This window comes from Plecotus auritus, assembly GCF_963455305.1.
Source record: "Plecotus auritus genome assembly, chromosome: X".
Taxonomy (NCBI): domain Eukaryota; kingdom Metazoa; phylum Chordata; class Mammalia; order Chiroptera; family Vespertilionidae; genus Plecotus; species Plecotus auritus.
Genome location: NC_137784.1, coordinates 73,679,307 through 73,695,147, shown reverse-complemented (window position 1 = coordinate 73,695,147; position 15,841 = coordinate 73,679,307). Strand labels below are relative to the sequence as shown.

Below are 15,841 nucleotides of genomic sequence, written 5' to 3'. Positions count from 1 at the left end.
TTCATCTATGTGTTATGTTTGTATTAATTGGACCAATGACAACTCTCCATTCAATGATGTATTGATAAAAAATTAATTTGGTGGAAGAAAGAAAAAACTCATGATAAATAATTCCATGATTGAAACTGCAAAAGTAGTTCTAGAAGAAACTACTTGCTGAATCAATAAAAAGGGAAGAGAGAGTAGGGAGATAACAGCTATCCAGTAGTTACTAGTAACACCAACATGCCTACATTGGCAATCTGGCCACTTTATTCATCAGCAAGCTTTATGAGACTGACTGATTAAACTTAAGTTTCAGACCCACTTACCTGGTAACTGGGGAGTCACTGGTGTTCCTGCTATAGTAGCAATCTTCAGAGAGAGTGATGCCTCTGCAATGATGAGTGGATCCCTGTCATCGATCACGCCATAGAGAGGCGTAGTCCAAACTTTTCTATTGATGACATAGCTTTAAAACTTGGTGAATCAATATTAGACAACACACTGATGGGATCAGACGATTTTCTCCCCTGTCTACAAGATTTGCCTCCCGTCATGGAACAAGCCTGAGAGTTACACTTTTCTGCTTCTTCCGACTTGATGCACCAGAGCTCAGGTGAATGGCCGAAGAACCCTCCCAAGATTGGCAACAAGCAAAATGGGAATTAGAACAGTTTCTTAATCTCCATCAGCAAGGTTTGTTTACTTGGAAGGGAATTAAATATATACTGTAGCTTCTGCTCCTCAGGTACAGACTGCACTAAGTATTGTTTGGAATCATTTTAAATAGTTTGAAGAAGAATCCAGCCAGTGGCTTACTGTGCAGAGTGATTTGCATTCTGTGCTTGAGAGTGAAGAGCACTTACCAATTTTGAATCTGCATCAAGAACTTACTGAGAGGAAGGGTATAGCAAGACTCCATTCTGCATGTCATCGCTCGGTGGTTGCACACCACGTTGCTTCAGGTGAGTCTCACACTGGTCAAACCAACCTGAATTGACTGTGGTGGATGTAAACCCATGAGGGGTCTGTTAACACAGGTACTTGGTTAAAAAAGAGAAATAGAAAAGATTGAGCATGATTTGCCTGCTATTATAGGCAAAAGCACATTTATCTTTAAAGACTGAAAGACCAGAAACTGTTTCAATGTCTGTTGCTAAACCCAAACCAGATCCTAACTAAAATATGGCTCCTCACGGACATGAGGATTCCAATCCTATAACTGTTAGTGTATGGATTCAGATGCACCCAAAAGGACTTGGTCCCATGAACAACAAGGTAAGCGTGGGCAAGTTTGGTGGTGGTGGAGGCAGTCTGGGTATCACTGTATAACAATATTTCAGGTAACTATCTCATTTCAAAGTTACTGGACTTATTTAGGGTGAAATGATAGTTGCCATGTGATAAAATTTAAGGACTATCATGAAAGGCTTCCCATCCTCTCTTTCTATTTTAACCAATCTGAAATCTCATGTTTGCAATCCATTCCCTTTAAAAATAAATCACTGTCGTCTTAAGTCTTTTGTGACATGTGAATATTTCATCTGCTCATTTTAATACAGCAGGTCCTCAAACAATGTCATTTCATTCAACTTTGTTGCATTTGTAACATTGATGAGATACCATTGTTTATATCAATTTAGCCTATACCATTTAGCCTAAAATTGGTTTCATTATGTGTCGTTTTGCTTAAAGTCACAGAATCTATCAATGACATCAAGTGAGGACTTACTATATAATATTAAAGCATCAGCATTGTAGCATGGCTTGATTCATCATTCACTTTTGTCAACAAGTAATTGTTGTGCACCTATTATAGGCCAGGAAGTATGACAGGTGCTGCAGAATATATAGAGAGAAAGAAATGAAGAAGATATAAACTTCATTTCCAAGGAGTTAAAAAAAAAACACAGTGAAAATGAGACATGTATGTAGATATCTATAATGAAAAATTGAAATCAATAAATACTATGAGAAGATTATAAGTGTGATACTAAAACTTCAGTGAGGAGTTCAGTTGGTAGAATGATTCAATCTTACATTTAGTCATTTTTTAAAGGAACATTTGTAAAGTACTTGTTATGCTGGGTTCTGAGGAGATAACAGATAAAAGGGATGATCTCTGCTCTTGAGGGATTTTTTTAGAGGGAGTCAGTGAACAAATAAACAGATCAAAACAATAAAGTAAATAACTTACAAATGTAAGAATAAAGCTGTGCAGAGTGAGCTTGAAAACACAAAGCAAGGTCATCTCGGCCAGTCCAAGATTAGGTGAAGGTGGACTTTGTGATGGGGGGAAACTTTATGGAGGAAGAAACTATAGTGCTAAGGACTGAAGGACAAGAGGAAATAAAAGTCATTGAAGGAAGCCCTGGCGAGTGTGGATCAATTGGTTGGGCATCCTCCCCTGCATGGAAAGGTTGCCTGTTCCAATCCGGTGGGGCACAGGCCTGAGTTGCTGGCTCGACCCCCGGTAGGGGGTGTGCAGGAGGACAGCTCTTCAATGTATGGTGCTCACATCGATGTTTTTCTCTCCCTCTCCTTTCCTATCTCTATGAATCAATTTTTTAAAAAGTTATTGCAGGAAGAGATGAGAGTTGGTTCAAAAGGATAGAGATGTGAGAGAGCATGGGGGATTCAGGAACATGCCCAGAGTTGAAAATACAAGTGGAGTTAATACAGAACACAACACAACGTAGGTGATCAGGCTTAAGATCATGAAAGGCCTTAGGCTTTTTCCTGGAAGTAAGAGCATCAGAGAAGGGTTTTATGACAAGGGAGAAATCCAATCCTGAAGACATCGGTGTAGTTGCAAATTGGGAAAAGAGAGAGAAAAGAGATAATTAGAGAGTGAGAGAAAGCAAGGGATTGAGAAAAAGAGAGGCTGAAAATAAGAGACATTAAGGAGAGCATGCTATGTTGGGGGTCACCATTCTAAGAAGCAGTAGAGAGCAATACGAACCTGAAATTTCATTCAATTATTCATTCATTAAATCAAAAGAAAATGTAATAAATTACTAGAAAGTGCTAAACACTGTTCTAAGTGTTGGGGATATACTCTTTGCTTCCCTGGAGCTCACAGCCTGGTGAGGGTGCAGACATAAACCACATAACCAAACAGAATGTATACTTACAAAGTAAAATAAGTGTTATTAAGGAAAGGAGCATGTACCATAAACCCCATAACAGAGAGGTACGATTAGGTTCTTTGGAAGCAAGCAACCAACATTTATTTGGGTTAACATAAGCAAACATGAGAAGTATTTGGAAGATGTGAAGTAACTCAGTGTAAAGATGGAATGACTGATAAACCAGGGGCTGGTGAGACAGGAAGCAGAGCCACTGCAGGCATCCAGGCAGCCAGGATAAACACACAAGGTCTTCAATGAATTGGCTCAATTTTCCTTCTCTGCAATGTTGCTTGAGGTACCTATTTCTGTGAGGGAGAGTCGGGTGACCTCGTGCAGGTCACAGTTCCATTACTTGTTTAAGTAAAAGGAGATCACCTTGATTAATAGTCCTATCAGGCCTGCATGCATGGGGAGAAGGAAGTTCTCAAGAAAACCCAAAAGCAGAATGGTTGTTGTGCTGGTTAAAACAATAGATTTCTATGAAAGAGAAGAACTAGATGAAACCTCAGTGGAGGTTTCCTGGAGGAGAGTGATTATTAAACTGAACTATGAAGAATGAGGAGGAATTAACAAGAGAGAATGGGTGTGCATATCATCTGGGGGTGGCTTCTTAGGCACAGCGAATGCACAGAGTGTGCTCACATGAAATGCTAATTAAAGACAAAGTTAACTCCTTAAAAAATGTGCCTTGTAGGTGCCTATTCCATGTCATGCATGGATTATTCATTAACAATCATTTCCATTATCAGTAGCATCACCACTACCTCTAAGTATGGGGACAAAGCACACAGTCTATGTAAGTCAACAAAATTATCTACACATTCTCCCTTTTAAGACACTTGCTTGTGGCTTTTAAGAAAATGTTGGTGAGAACCACTGTTCTGTAGACTAATATCCCCAAGGTGTATGTCATCCTTGTCATCTTGTTGTAGAGGATTTCTTAGGAAGGGGATTATTGTAAACTGTGGAATGATAGGGAATTCCTCCTCTTTGCCTGTTATTGTAGTGAGGAAGTAGATCTCACTGTGCTCTGCAGCATGTTTATAGTGTATTCTTGTCTTTCTTCTTTTGAACTGTGTAGATACTTACCTCTTGCTAGGCAGGTTACATCATCCTTGGAGACTAAAGCAGCTTCTCTCTACCCCTTACTGTGCAATGTTGACCAAAGCAGTTTACCTATCTCTGCTTAGGTTCCTTCGTTCATGCAAGTGGTGACGGAGCATACTCTGCAGAAACCCTGCAAAAATGAATAATCCCCTTATTTTATGGACAAGGAAATGAAGGTCTAGCGAAGCAATATGTCCTGTCCAATATCACTCAGCTTTTGTGTGAGAAAACTGAATTTAGAACACGGGTCTGTCTTTTATTCACCATTCTTATTATGGGAGAACTTGGAAGTGTAATGTAAAGAAAACATCGTATGCAAAATAGAAAGCAGGGTTTTGAGTCCTCAGTGTAACACTTATTAGCTCTGTGACCTTGGACATTCACTTAACCTTGCTAAACCTCACTTTTCTCATTTTTTAAAGGAAGATAATAATGCCTGCCCGACCTCATTCAGGGTCATTTTAAGGATCAAAAGAAGAGAACATACATATGGCTACTTTGCACACCATAAAGAGAAATGCAAAGATGTGACATTGCTGTTATAAACTATATTTTGAAAAATTAGAAAATTGAAGCTCTGAGATGCTGAATAACTTACCCAAGTTCTCTGGGTCATTTTCTGTCTAAGGACATCTCTGAACTTCAAGTTCATTTACCTTTCCTCTAAACTCTGCACATTCTCTTTTGTCTGGAAATACAAAGTGTCATATGCTAATTCAAAAAATTTTAGTCTTTAATTAAGTAGTACCTAGAGTGTTACAATATGGTAATAAATGTGTATTTCTTTTAATTAACTCTATTCCCAAATCCCTACCTTGTTAAAATTGAGCAAGAAAAAAATTAGTCATATAAACTAGCATATTGGAAAAAAATTAAGAATGTTTTGAAAGTTCAGTTTTGACCTTCAATTGAAAGGGGTGGGGGACATTTGCCAAAGTTATTACGCAGGTTAGAAGCATAAGAATTCCCTCCTCCTGCGGTATTTGGCATTGATAAGGATATTTCTCCTGATAGAAATACTACTAGTGACCCACAAGGAAAGGAGAATCCAATGTCTAGCCAATTAATCCTTTGCTTCAGGCCAGAGTCCGTAGACTCTCAGGGAGGATGCACTGGTCTCCTACCTTTTCACTATCACCCTTCCCTTACATCAAGCCAACATCATCTTCTTCACCATAATCACCATTGTAATTATGCTCATCCCCTTCCTTATCATTGATAAGATTTACTGAGCATTTACTATGTCCCTGGCATGATACACACATAGTGTGTTACATCCATGATCTCATTCAAACCTTATTATAGCCCCAAGCAATAACTACTATAATTATCTCAGGTTTTTAAGGGCAAGCCATGTGCATCTCAGACTGCTTCTATTTCCTCTTCTGTAAAATAGAGATAATAATAGGTCTCTTCAGGAGATGCTGAAAGGATTATATAAAACCCCATAAAGCATCTAATACCATGCCTGCCTCAATAACTCTTCAATAAATAATATTTATCACTTAGATGGAAATTAGAACACACGTTTGGGGAGTTTATGAAGGAGAGTAACCCCCCAAACCTAGGGATGAGAAATTTTAAAAATTTCTTAGCCAATTTAATCTCTCAGTGGTAACCATGGGATACATCAGACTCTCTGAAACATTGTTTCATAGGGTTTCTATCCCATTCCAGACACTCTCTTTGAACTCAGGCTAAAATCTACACTCTTCATTCTCCTAACTAATGAAGAATTGCTAACTAATGCAATTCTATAAAAACAAATTCAATTATAAAAATTACATATTATAGAATTGTATTCAGTTACACACAAAGATTCTTAAGCATTAAGTTAAAATATGTGTGGTGTGTCCTATATATGCGTGTACGTATAGGTATATGCACACATATATATTTATGTGTGTGTGGGTGTGTGTGTACATAATTATATACAATAGTCTGGTTAAAATACACAAAATGCTAGAGGTTGATTATAGATGACATATTCTTTATCTTTTTATTTTTTATTTATTTATTTTTAAAATACATTTTATTGATATTTTACAGAGAGGAAGGGAGAGGGATAGAGAGCTAGCAACATTGATGAGAGAGAAACAACAATCAGCTGCCTCCTGCACACCTCCCACTGGGGATGTGCCTGCAACCAAGGTACATGCCCTTGACCGGAATCGAACCCGGGACCCTTCAATCCGCAGGCCGACGCTCTATCCACTGAGCCAAACCGGTTTCGGCTTCTTTATCTTTTTTTTTTTTTTTTTTTTTTTTTTCTTTTTTTTTTTTTTTTTTTTTTTTTAATATATTTTATTGATTTTTTACAGAGAGGAAAGGGAGAGGATAGATAGTCAGAAACATCGATGAGAGAGAAACATCGATCAGCTGCCTCTTGCACACCCCCTACTGGGGATGTGCCCGCAACCAAGTTACATGCCCTTGACCGGAATCGAACCTGGGACCCTTCAGTCTGCAGGCCGACGCTCTATCCACTGAGCCAAACCGGTTTTGGCTTCTTTATCTTTTTAATATTTCACAATGCACCTATATTGTTCTCTATTTTTATTTTTATTATTTTAATTTTTTTAGTTTTTATTTTTTTATTTTTTTATTTCTTTATTGATTAAGGTATTACATATGTGTCCTCACCCCTCCATTAACCTCCACCCCCCCCCCCTCATGCCCTCACCACCCTGGTGTTCGTGTCCATTAGTTAGGCTTATATGCATGCATACAAGTCTTTGGTTGATCTTTCCTCCTTTCCCCCACCCTCCCCTATCTTACCTCTGAGGATTGGCAGTCTGATTGATGCTTCTCTGTCTCTGAATCTGTCCCTGTTCATCAGATTATGTTGTTCATTATATTCCACAAATGAGTGAGATCATGGGGTATTTTACTTTCTCTGACTGGCTATTTCACTTAGCATAATGCTCTCCAGTTCCATCTATGCTGTTGCAAATGGTAAGAATTCCTTCTTTTTTACTGCAGCATAGTATTCCACTGTGTAGATATACCACAGTTTTTTAATCCACTCATCTGCTGACGGGCACCTAGGCTGTTTCCAAATCTTAGCTATGGTGAATTGTGCTGCTATGAACATAGGGGTGCATATATCCTTTCTGATTGGTGTTTCTAGTTTCTTGGGATATATTCCTAGAAGTGGGATCACTGGGTCAAATGGGAGTTCCATTTTTAGTTTGTTGAGGAAACTCCATAATGTTCTCCACAGTGGCTGCACCAGTCTGCATTCCTATCAGCAGTGCAAAAGAGTTCCTTTTTCTCCTCATCCTCGCCAATACTTGTCATTTGTTGATTTGTTGATGATAGCCATTCTGACAGGTGTGAGATGGTACCGCATTGTTGTTTTGATTTGCATCTCTCAGATAATTAGTGACTTTGAGCAGGTTTTCATATGTCTCTTGGCCTTCCTTCTGTCCTCCTTCAAAAAGTGTCAATTTAGGTCCTTTGCCCATTTTTTATTGGATTGTTTATCTTCCTTTTGTTAAGTTCTATTAGTTCCCTGTAAATGTTGGAGATTAAACCCTTATCGTTGATATCATTGGCAAATATGTTCTCACATGCAGTGGGCTTTCTTGTTTTGTTGATGGTTTCTTTTGCTGTGCAAAAGCTTTCTATTTTGATGCAGTCCCATTTGTTTATTTTCTCTTTAGTTTCCATTGCCCTAGGAGCAGTATCGGTGAAGAAGTTCCTTCGGCATATGTCTGAGATTTTGCTGCCTGTGGATTCCTCCAGTATTTTTATGGTTTCCTGTCTTATGTTTAAGTCCTGTATCCATTTTGAGTTTATTTTTGTGTATGGTGTAAGTTGGTGGTCTAGTTTCATTTTTTTGCATTATCTGTCCAATTTTCCCAACACCATTTATTGAAGAGACTGTCTTGACTCCATTGTATGTTCATGCCTCCTTTGTCAAATATTAATTGGGCATAGTGGTTTGGGTCGATTTCTGAGTTCTCTATTCTATTCCATTGATCTATATGTCTGTTCTTGTGCCAGTACCAGGCTGTTTTGAGGACAGTGGCTCTGTGATACAGCTTGATATCTGGTATTGAGATCCCCCCTACTTTGTTCTTCTTTCTCAGGATTGCTGCGGCTATTCGGGGTCTTTTTTTATTCCAGATGAATTTTTGGAAAGTTCGTTGTAGGTCTGTGAAATATGCTGTTGGTATTTTAATGGGGATTGCATTGAATCTATAGATTGCTTTGGGTAGTATGGACATTTTGATGATGTTGATTCTCCCAATCCATGAACACGGTATGTTCTACCCTCTGTTTATGTCTTCCTCTATCTCTTTTTTCAGTGTCGTGTAGTTTTTCACATATAGGTGTTTTACCTCCTTAGTTAATTTTATTCCTAGGTATCTTAATTTTTTTGGTGCGATGGTAAATGGGATTGCTTTTTTAGTCTCTCTTTCTATAAGTTCAGTATTGTTGTATAGAAATGCCATAAATTTCTTGGCATTAATTTTGTATCCTGCTAAATTGCCCAATTCATTTATTAAGTCTATTAGTTTTTTGATGGAGTCTTTAGGGTTTTCTATGTACAATATCATGTCATCTGTGAATAAGGACAGTTTTACTTCTTCTTTTCCAATTTGGATGCCTTTTATTTCTTCTTCTTGTGTGATTGCAATGGCTAGTACATCCAGTACTATGTTGAACAGGAGTGGTGAGAGTGGGCATCCCTGTCTTGTTCCTGTTCTTAGGGGAAATGGTTTTAGTTTTTGCCCATTGAGTATGATGTTAGCTGTGGGTTTATCATATATAGCTTTTATTATGTTGAGGTATGATCCTTCTATTCCCACCTTGCTGAGAGTTTTTATCAAGAAAGGGTGTTGGATTTTGTCAAATGCTTTTTCTGCATCAATTTAAATGATTATGTGATTTTTGTCTCTCAATTTGTTTATGTGATGTATCACATTTATTGATTTGCGGATATTGTACCATTCTTGCATCCCCGGGATAAATCTTACTTGGTCATGGTGTATGATCTTTCTGATGTACTGCTGGATCCGATTTGCTAGAATTTTGTTGAGGATTTTGGCATCAATGTTCATGAGGGATATTGGCCTGTAATTCTCTTTCATTGTGTTGTCTTTATCTGGTTTTGGTATTAGGGTGATGCTGGCTTCATAGAAGGAGCTTGGAAGTGTTCCTTCCTCTTGAATTTTTGGAATAGTCTAAGGAGGATAGGTTTTAGTTCTTCCTTGAATGTTTGGTAAAACTCCCCTGTGAAGCCATCTGGCCCAGGGTTTTTGTTTGCTGGGAGCTTTTTGATGACTGCTTCAATTTCATCCATAGTTATCAGCATATTGAAATTTTTAGAATCTTCCTGATTGAGTTTTGGAAGGTTGTATTTTTCTAGGAATATGTCCATTTCCTCCAGGTTGTCTAGTTTGTTGGAGTAGAGTTGTTCATAGTATTTTTAAACAATCCTTTGTATTTCGGTGGGGTCTGTTGTTATTTCGCCTCTCTCATTTCTGATTTTGTTTATTTGGGTCCTCTCACTTTGCTTCTTGGTGAGCCTGGCTAGGGGTTCATCAATCTTGTTTATCCTTTCAAAGAACCAGCTCTTGGTTTTGTTGATCTTTTGTATTGTTTTTTTGGTCTCTATGTCATTCATTTCTGCTCTGATCTTTATTATCTCCTTCCTTCTGCTCACTCTGGGCTTTTCTTGTTGCTCTCTTTCTAATTCTTTGAGTTGTAGAGTTAAATGATTTACTACCATTTTTTCTTGCTTTTTGAGGTAGGCCGGTAGAGCTATGAACTTCCCTCTCAGGACTGCTTTCATTGTGTCCCATAGATTTTGGATTGTTGTGTTTTTGTTGTCATGAGTTTCCAGCATGCTTTTAATTTCTTCTTTGATCTCATTGGTAACCCAGTCATTATTTAATAGCATGCTATTCAGCTTCCAAGTGTTTGAGATTTTTGCATTGTTTTTATTGTAGTTTATTTCTAATTTTATGGCATTGTGGTCTGAGAAGATGCTTGGTATGATTTCAATCTTCTTGAATTTTGGGAGACTTTGCTTGTGACCCAATATGGGGTCTATTTTTGAAAATGTCCCATGTGCACTTGAGAAGAACGCATATTCATGGCTTTGGGATGCAATGTTCTGAAGATGTTAGTTAAGTCCATCTGATCTAGTGAGTCATTTAGGATTGCTGTGTCTTTGCTGATTTTTTGTCTAGAGGATTTATCCAGTGATGTCAGTGGTACATTAAAGTCCCCTACTATGATTGTATTATTGTTGATCTCTCCCTTGATATCTTCCAGGAGTTTTGTTATGTATTTGGGTGCTCCTGCATTGGGTGCATACATGTTCATCAGGGTTATATCCTGTTGTTGTATCGATCCCTTTAGTATTATGAAGTGGCCTTTCTTATCTCTTGTTATGGCCTTCATTTTGAGGTCTATTTTGTAGGATATAAGTATTGCTACCCTGGCTTTTTTTTCATTTCCATTTGCCTGAAAGATATTTTTCCATCCCTTCACTTTCTATCTGTGTGAGTCCCTTGTTCTGAGGTGAGTCTCTTGTAGACAGCATATATGGGTCGTGTTTTTTTATCCATTCAGCCACTCGATGTTTGTGATTGGAACATTTAGTCCATTTATGTTAAAAGTTATTACTGAAAGGTACTTGTTTCTAGTCATATCTATTTTTGTGTCTGTGTTCCTTCTTACCTTTTTATTTCTTCTTTTTACAGTATTCCCTTTAGCATTTCTTGCATTGCTGGTTTGGTGGTGATAAACTCCCTTAGCCTTTTTATGTCCGCAAAGCTCCTGATTTCCCCTTCAATTTTGATTGATAGTCTTGCTGGATAGAGTATTCTTGGATTCAGTCCTTTGCTTTGCAACACTTTGTATACCTCCTTCCATTCCCTTCTAGCTTGATGTGTTTCTGTTGAGAACTCATTTGATAATCTGATGGGGGATCCTTTGTAGGAAGCCCTCTGTCTCTCTCTTGCCACCTTTAAGATTCTCTTTGTCATTAATATTTGCCATTGAAATTATGACGTGTCTTGGTGTGGGTCTTTTGGGATTGATCCTGCTTGGGACTCTCTGTACTTGTGTAACTTTTTTCTTCCCCATATCTAGGAAGTTTTCTGTCATTATTTATCCAAATAGATTTTCTAATCCTTGTGCTCTTCTTGTCCTTCTGGCAGCCATATTATATGTATGTTACTTCCTTTCATGCGGTCCCAAAGCTCCCTTAGGCTTTCCTCCTGCTTTTCATTTTTTTTTTCTCCAGTTGCTATTCAGATTGGGCTTGTTTCTGTACCTGATCTTCTAACTCACTAATTTGGTCCTCTGCTTCTTCTAGTCTACTGTTGAAACTTTCCATGGTGTTTTTGATTGTAGCTATATCACTTTTCATTTCTTCCTGATTCTTGCGTAGGTTGTTGATTTTCTCATCCATCCGATGTATGAATTCCACAACCATTATTCTGAATTCTTTTTTGGTCATGTTGCATGCTTCAATTTCACTAATTTCCATTCTTGGCGACTCCTCATTTTCTTTCCTCTGGGGATTGTGTCGTTTCCCCATTCTGAGTATCACCACAAGGTTCAAACATCAAGTTGCGTGGACCTGGGCCATGTGCCGTGGGAGCTTCGCACCACCTGAGTGTCACTGAAGTGCTCCGACACTAGGACGTGTGGCTGCTGTGGGTTGGTGGGAACCAGGCTCACCCAGGGTCAGTGTTACCAGTGTTCAGTGTGGTCTCGTATGCGCACCTAGAATCATGGATGCCGCCTGCACTGCGCTGTTGGCGTGTGCCAAAAATGAGTCCCCTAGCACTTGCCAGGAGTCAGAGTTCCTTTGTGTCTGCACCAAGAATTGAGTATCAGAGTCTCTGTTGCCTCATGCGGCTTCTTGCTGAGAATCAGGGTCCCCATGTACGCATGCACCAAGAATTGGAGTCACTAGCTCTTAGTGTGAATGCGCTGTGAGTCAGGGATCCCAGGCGCACACGATAAGAAACAGAGTGAAGTCAGTGGTGCTCAGTGCTGCCTCTTGCCGGGAGAATCTGGGTGCTAGTCACCATGAAGGACTGGGTTGCACAGTAGCACTGTGGAGTGCCTGCACTGCAGAAAACAGACTTCCGTGTGTGCTTGCCCAGAATCGAAGTCAGGTGGCACTGGCGCCATGCGTGGGCTTCGGGTTTTGTCACCCGATTCTGTTGCAGGGAGCAAATTCCAGTCTCTGTGCTTGCGCAGATTCAAATTCCCGTAGCAGCGCTGCAGTCCCTGTGCAGGCTCCCAAGCTCAAATTCCTGTATGGGCCCTGAGGCCTGAGCGAGGGGCGGGTCTATCAGTTTCTATGGCACTATCCACGAGCCTGCAGGGAAGGGGATAGGCTCTTTGACTCACAGAAATCTGTGGCAGGATATTTCACAGACCTAGAATGAACCTTCAAAAAATTCATCTGGAATAAAGAAAGACCATGAATAGCTGCAGCAATCCTGAGAAAGAAGAACAAAGTACGGGGGATTTCAATACCAAGCTGTATTACAAAGCCACTGTTCTTAAAACAGCCTGGTACTGGCACAAGAACAGATATATAGATCAATGGAAAGGAATAGAGAACCCAGAAATCGACCCAAACCACGATGCCCAATTAATATTTGACAAAGGAGGCATGAACATACAATGGAGTCAAGACAGTCTCTTCAATAAATGGTGTTGGGAAAATTGGACAGATAATGCAAAAAAAATGAAACTAGACCACCAACTTTCTCCATACACAAAAATAAACTCAAAATGGATAAAGGACTTAAGCATAAGATGGAAAACCATAAACATACTAGAGGAATCCACAGGCAGAAAAATCGCACACATATGCCGAAGCAATATCTTTACCAATTCAGCTCCTAGGGCAATGGAAACTAAAGAGAAAATAAACAAATGGGACTACATGAAAATAAAAAGCTTTTGCACAGCAAAGGAAACCATCAATAAAACAACAATAAAGCCCACTGCATGGGAGAACATATTTACCAATGATATCAACGATAAGGGTTTAATCTCCAACATTTACAGAGAACTCATACAACTTAACAAAAGGCAGATAAACAAACCAATCAAAAAATGGGCAACTGATCTAAATAGACACTTTTCGAAGGACAGAAGGAAGTCCAAGAGACATATGAAAACATGCTCAAAGTCACTAATCATCAGAGAGATGCAAATCAAAACAACAATGCGGTACCATCTTACACCTGTCAGAATGGCTATCATTAACAAATCAACAAACGATAAGTGTTGGCGAGGATGCGGAGAAAAAGGAACTCTTTTGCACTGCTGATAGGAATGCAGACTGGTGCAGCAACTGTGGAGAACAGTATGGAGTTTCCTCAACAAACTAAAAATGGAACTCCCATTTGACCCAGTGATCCCACTTCTAGGAATATATCCCAAGAAACTAGAAACACCAATCAGAAAGGATATATGCACCCCTATGTTCATAGCAGCACAATTCACCATAGCTAAGATTGGAAACAGCCTAAATGCCCATCAGCAGATGAGTGGATTAAAAAACTGTGGTATATCCACACAATGGAATACTACACTGCGGTAAAAAAGAAGGAGTTCCTACCATTTGCAACAACATGGATGGAGATGGAGAGCATTATGCTAAGTGAAATAAGCCAGGCAGAGAAAGATAAATATCACATGATCTCACTCATTTGTGGATTATAATGAACGGCATAGAATGATGAACAAGAACAGATCCAGAGACTGAGAAACGTCGATCAGAACCTCAAACCTCAGGGAAGGAGGGGGTTGGTGGGAGTAAGGGGGAGAGATCAACCAAGGGACTTTTGTGCATGCATATGAGCCTAATCAATGGACACAGACAACAGGGGGGTGCAGCATGAGTGGGAGTGGGGGTTAATGGGGGAATAAGGACACATATGTATGAAAATAATAATATAGAAAAATAATAAAAAAAATAGAAAAGAAATTGTGAGGTAACCAGAACCCCAAGAACGCCTGAGAACGTCTTTCTTGCCATGCTAGCAGTCATCAGCTATACAGTAATATTACCTGGGAAAAATGGGGAAGTATTTTGGACTTATGTTCCTGACCCTTCGTGGGTAAGAGCCCTTACATGGGCTGATCCCCCCCCTAATGTAGTCACCAATAATACCAAACACCTTGGTCAACCAGGAGGACTATGAGTGGGGAAAGGAAGTATAATTACACAGGGCTTGCCACCCAGCCTCCCTTTTGTATGACACAAAATCAAACCACTGCTCCTTTGTAGGTTTCTGGCTTGCGTGGACACCAAAGGAAGGGACTATCACTACTTGCTCCTGGGAGAGGTGCAGAAAATGTAACTAAGACCTTGTCTATACAAAAAGAAATTGACAGCCAGTTTGAAATGGAATTGCCATGGCCTAGAGCAAAGAATATCCTTACATGATATTATTCTACAATGTAATTATATTTTTTCCTAGATTTGTATTACCCCCATTACCTATAATAGTACCTCGCACTCTTGGGAATCAATAAAAAATCATCTTTTTGGTGCTTGGAGACAAAGGTAACACATCTCTTGATATTTTAGAATTACAACAGCATAATGTACAATTATCCCAAACAAACTTACAAACTAATTCCTTGAATGTCTAGCAGTAATTTTAAAAGGACACGAAAGGATTTAATCCCTTCCACTGTGTAGAGGGCCCCCTGGGAAGGCACCTGACCATTCTATATTGGCCCCTCTTGCCCTTTTGGCCAAGAGGGACCCTCTTCTCACAATCCAATTGCCCACATCTGTTGCCTGAGCTTTCTGTTCATGCTGAGGTTGAAGCCTCGTGGTGGCTGGTACCATGGATCTGTCTCTTGCCCAGATGGGTGAGCTGGGCCCTCCCTGGAGAAGAAACCTGGGTTCCCCAAGATATGTGATCAGTGCCGGGGCCCCGCCAGCAGGCGAGGGGATCCCAAGGCTGGTGCTGGGTGTGGAGGCCACAGGGGCATAGGCTACCAAGGAGACAGAACTGAACCTCACATCACCCTGCTTGGCCCCAGAGGATGGCTAGTTAGCCAAAGACAGGTAAGATTCCTTAGGGAAGGAACAACCTAAGACAGGCACAGTCACAGAGGGGCCATCAGGAGAGAACTTGAGGGTCAACAGAGGTGGGGCACAGACCCTCACCCGCCCAACTTTGCAGGGTCCTGAACCCTCACCCCTTCCGAGGAAGGTCTCCTACCCCCATGGCTGCTTCGCTTCCCATGCCCAGCTCAAATCGGGACCCAGGTAACAGACAGAGACTTGGCCGACAGCAGCTTCCCTCTTACTGCAACAAGACTTGTTTGAGTTGTCTTGTACCCATGGTGTGGGGAAGTGGGTTTTTGATATCTAAATCCAGCCTAGCACCAGGAATGCTCAGGGCCTACTCAAGAAGGCAAATAATCCTTTCCACTAATATTTACAGGGTAAAATAAGATTGTTGTGAGAGTATTAAATTTGACAGTAAAATAGTAGTCAAGTTCTCAGACTAATTTAAATTGGCTAATTGAAATAAGCAAATATTCTAGAAAAATTAATGGTACTGGACAAAAAGCTGTTCCTAAAGTGTTAACTAAAATTTTTATTGGTA

The 15,841-nt window shown here is 39.8% G+C and overlaps 1 pseudogene across 1 annotated transcript in view; it reads left to right on the top strand.

Annotated features, from left to right (window-relative positions):
* LOC308240165 (ATP synthase subunit O, mitochondrial-like) overlaps positions 1 to 15,841 on the top strand; it is an 89,233-nt pseudogene that overhangs the window by 47,426 nt on the left and 25,966 nt on the right. The window contains exon 4 of the transcript in view: positions 773 to 947. The product of the transcript in view is annotated as an ATP synthase subunit O, mitochondrial-like (transcript). The remainder of the gene's footprint in view (positions 1 to 772; positions 948 to 15,841) is intronic.